At 38.9% G+C, this 4695-nt stretch overlaps 1 pseudogene; it reads right to left on the bottom strand.

Moving 5' to 3' along the window:
* Positions 1-2925: 2925 nt before the first annotated feature.
* Positions 2926-4029, bottom strand: LOC115804064 (archaemetzincin-2 pseudogene; annotated as a pseudogene).
* Positions 4030-4695: the final 666 nt, after the last annotated feature.

Here is a 4695-nt window from a genome sequence, read left to right as displayed (position 1 = left end):
GATAGGAGGGGTGGCGGGAGAGATAAATTAGGAGATTGGGATTAACAGGGACACATTACTATATTTAAATAGGTAAACAACAAGGACCTACTGTATAGCACATGGAACTACGCTCCCTATCTTGTAATAACCTATAATGGAAAAGAATCTGAAAAAGAATATATACACATATGTGTAACTGAATCACTTTGCTGTACACTTGAAACCAACACAACATTGTAAATTAACTATACTTCAATAAAAAAAAGAATAAAGAAAAAATAATCATTGGACTTTGGCAATTGATTCAATCTCTAGCCCCTCTCCCATTCTGGAGGTTGAAGAGAGGGACTGAAAGTTCCAACCCTCTAATCTTCCCTCCCTCGCCCCTCCCCACCATGTTGGTTCCCCTAGCAACCAGCCCCCATCCTTAAGTTACCTCAAGGCTTTTCAAAAGTCACCTTATTAACATAACAAAAGACATTAAAATCAATATTATCCCAGGGAATTCCAAGGGATTTAAGGGGTCTGTGCCAGGAGTGGGATCAAAGACCAAATATATTTCTTACAATAAATCACAATTATAAAATGAGATAATGGAGGCACAGGAGGCTGCCCTGAAAGACAACCAAGATAGAGGACTGAAGCTTGGTATTAATGGACTAAAGGGGTAATTCAAATGATCAATTAGAAACAAAAAGACTGTTCTTGGTTATTGTGCTCTGAGGGTTAATTCCAACAGGCCTGGAACTGGCCTGAGATGTTTTGCTCAAGTATGGGATGCATCTGCATGGTACTGACCCAGGATCAATGAAATATAATGATTAATAGTACTGTTTTGTAACATGGGTCCAAGGCAAGTTTCAGCATGTTTTGTGCCAGCTTGCCAGCACTGTTTATAAAGTGAGATTGATAGTTTGCCCCTGATTGATGGTTTACACCTGATAACCGCAGCAGTATTGATGGTTTGCACAAGGGCTCTGCCACTGGGGTTGATCAGCTAGGATTAATATGACCAGAAAGCTGTAAGAAGCTCTGGCCAAGACTCCATCTTGAGATCACTGGTTGTATGCAAATGTTGATGATTCCTGGTCCAAAAAAAAAGCAGGACAATTGGAGCCTGCTTCCAACCTTTCAAAACTCTTGCTGTGAGGCAGCCTGTGGCTGTGATGCATATCCTAACTAAAACTTTGACTTATTGTTTCCTTTCCCTGCAATAAATGGTAGACTTGTAAATCTTGTCTTTTGGGGTCTTGTGAGTCTTAAAAATCCAAACTTGTTTGACTGCCACCGTTGACACAGTTATGGAGAAGTATATAATTAAACCTAATTCTGTGCATGTCTATTTGAGACATCCTATGGGGAGGATGGTAGTGATGGGGTAACTCCAAAACTGCAGTTCCTTTTTCTGACACAACTGCAGGGGTACTCTCTTGAATTGGAATAAAATCTCATTTTCTCAGTTTTCAAAAGATTTTCTCTCTGAACTCAGGGTGAGAATTGAAAATATCAACTATGTCCATCCATTGTAATTGAAGGTGTCCTGAACTGGCTGTTGTATTTGAGTATCATGTTAGTTTTCTGGTTCAACTGATCCGCATCTGCAGATATTGGTACAATTTGCTTCTTTGTATCTTTGTATACATCTCAGGTCGCTTTTGAACGTCTCAACTTAGGTCTTTCTTATGGTCTCAAATATCTGTCGCCCCTCAGTATCCACAGGGGATTGACTCCAGGACCCTCCCGAGGATACCAAAATCTTCGAATGCTCAAGTCCCTTATATAATATGGCATAGTATTGGCATATAACTTATACACATCTTCCCATATACTTTAAATAATCTCTAGATTACTTATAATACCTAATACAATGTAAATGCTATGTAAATCGTTGTAAATACTATGTAAATAGTTGCCAGCACACAGCAAATTCAAGTTTTGCTTTTTGGAAATTTCTGGAATTTTTTCCCTCAATAGTTTTGACTTTGGTTGAATACGCAGATACGCAGGACCAACTGCATCTTTTTCATCACCCTCAACATGTCCAAAGCCCCGCTGCAATACATTATGCTTTCAAGCACGTGGGTGCTCACCCAGTCTGTTCTTCCCTAGAGATCCAGTTCATCTGCACCTAGGCCATCTCTCAAAGATCCTAGTCTCAAATTACCAATGATTCTCCTTTTTCCACGAGAGTGTCTCTTCTTTTAGCTGGGTCCATTCTTTCAGGAGGTGGATATAAAGTGTCCAAATTTCTATCTCTTTGCTAATGCCTCACACCCTGAAATGTACGGGTATACTTGTCCTTGATGTTTATTTTTTATAGAAAAAAATCCTCATATTCTAACCCAGCACTAATCAACAAGTAAAATCATACAGTTATTTATAATCCTAGTGTGTAGACTTCAAGTTAGACATTCCTTGTCTGAAGATTTGCATAGTAGCACTGTTTAAACTGTGCACATTGGGAATTCCCTGGAGATCCAGTGGTTAGGACTCTGCGCTTCCACTGCAGCGGGCACGGGTTTGATCCCTGGTCCGGGAAACTAAGATACCACAAGCTGTGTGCCTCGGCCAAAAATAAAAAATTAAAATAAAAAATTAAATTCAATTAAATTTAAAAATAAAATATAAAATAAAATAAACCGTGCACATCAGACAGCTTTTCTAGTGATGGTATGATAGAAAGCAAAAAGAGACCATTAAATAAAAGGATGCAATCAGATTAAATCTTATATATAAATTATTTTTCAGCAGTTTCCAGATTTTTTTTTTTAATGTGTAAGCATTTCGTTTTAATTATCCCTATTTGAAAGTTTTTATTTTGGAGAGCAGAAAGCCATTTCATTATACATTCACTGCATTTCTCAAGGGCTTCCACAAGTATTATCAAATTTATGTTTCAGTTACTCCAGGTGTATTGGTAGATGCATCATCAATCTAGCTCACCTATTCTCCAAATCGTTCTACAATATTGACATGAATAGCACACTGTAACTTACCTAAGTAGATGGGGCAAATGTCTAGAAGCCCATGGTCTGGTTCTTCCAGGTGGCTAGAGCCTTGCATTAGACTCACCAGCCAATGGTAATGTCAGAGCCCAAATTTGTGTCCAATTTCATGGATTCAACACTTACAGGACTGAAGTAGCAAAATACCCAAGATTTCAGGAATATAATAGTTATTAAAAATTGAAGAGTCACTTGAAGATTTCTTTTCAAGTTTTTAACTTTGCATTCACAGTATGAAAGATAAATATCACTGCCATATCTGGCAAAGCTGACTATTCCTGTGCCATCTGCCAAAAAGCCTTGTCCAAAGACAAAATTTCAGGAGTCTCTCGGGGAAAGACAAATCATTGTTATGCCCATGATACAGAAGACATTTGAAGATTTCTTTGTTTTTAAGCACTTAAGAATGCCCCTGTGGACTTCCCTGGTGGTCCAGTGGTTAAGACTCCGTGCTTCCACTGCAGGAGGCATGGGTTCAATCACTGGTCAGGGAAGTTCCGCATGTCGTGTGGTGTGGCCAATAAAAAAAAATGCCCCATATGAATTTGTAGGTTTTGTGTGTTGTCACGGAATCTAAAGGAACACTAAGTTTGCAGAAACAGGAAACTTTTCTACAAGTTTTACTGGCAGGCCACAGAAAAATATTTCACGGTAGCCCTTGAGCTCTTTAACATGTTCTTCTCTGATAATTCTGGTGTTCCCTAGAGTTCCAATGGGCTGCATATAAATATTACATTTCTTCATAGAGATTATTGATAAACTGTTCAAAGTCTTCAGGAGAGGTGCTTAGAGTGGGAGGCAATCCAATCTGAGTGTGAATGCAAGGTAATGGGTCCAAAGAGATCATTCTCTGGCTGAAAGTCTTTCTTCATAGCTGTTCCCCACCTTCTCAGTTCTTATACTACAACATAAGCACTGGAATCTTTGAGATGAAGGCTGTTTGTAATGTCTGTTCAGAGTTATGCATTGTTTGCATAATGACAGGAATGTTCCATTCATACTGTGTTCCTATGCAGAGGTTTCTTTTTTTTTTTCCAATTTTTTTAAAAATTGTGCTAAAATTCACATAACAGAAAATTTACCATCTGAACCATTTTTAAGCGTATAGTTCCGTGGTATTAAGTATATTCATGTAGTTGTACAATGATCACCAACATCCATCTTTGCAACTCTTCTTGTCTTGTAAAACTGAAACTCTGTACCCATTAAACAATGTTTTTAACCCTTCAGTTTGGAGAGACTGAATATACAAATAGACAATGGCCAGGCCATACATAAAAATAAAGCTCTGACCCCCAACCTGCAGCAACCAGCCCAGGAAATCAACTCATTATCTATAGTAACCAGCCCAGGAAGCCAGCCTGCTATCTATTTGTCAGACTTGTAGGCATTCAGACCATTATCTCTGTCCAGTCAGGGAGGGCATACCTGAAGCCTTCCCCTTTTTCTACTATAAAGTGTTCCCACTCATCTGCCTGCTTTTGAATCTTTGCCAAAACTCTAGTGACAGTGGCTGACTCCCCTGCTATAGCAAGCTCTGACTAAATAGCCTTTGAATGTTCTCATTTGGTTGGTATTTGTTATTTCTACAGCTTGAATGGGTTAAACAGCTGCTCTACCACAAGGTTTACAAGGACCAGCGCATTGAAATGTGTTCATAGAAGTGATATGGAGGGTGCCTTCACCTGCCACTAGGCCATAAGAGAGC

The sequence above is a fragment of the Delphinapterus leucas genome, chromosome X, assembly GCF_059928025.1.
Source record: "Delphinapterus leucas isolate spDelLeu-1000000601 "Yukka" chromosome X, BTC_Dleu_Yukka2, whole genome shotgun sequence".
Classification (NCBI taxonomy): Eukaryota; Metazoa; Chordata; class Mammalia; order Artiodactyla; family Monodontidae; genus Delphinapterus; species Delphinapterus leucas.
This window is presented reverse-complemented; position numbering and strand designations above follow the sequence as displayed.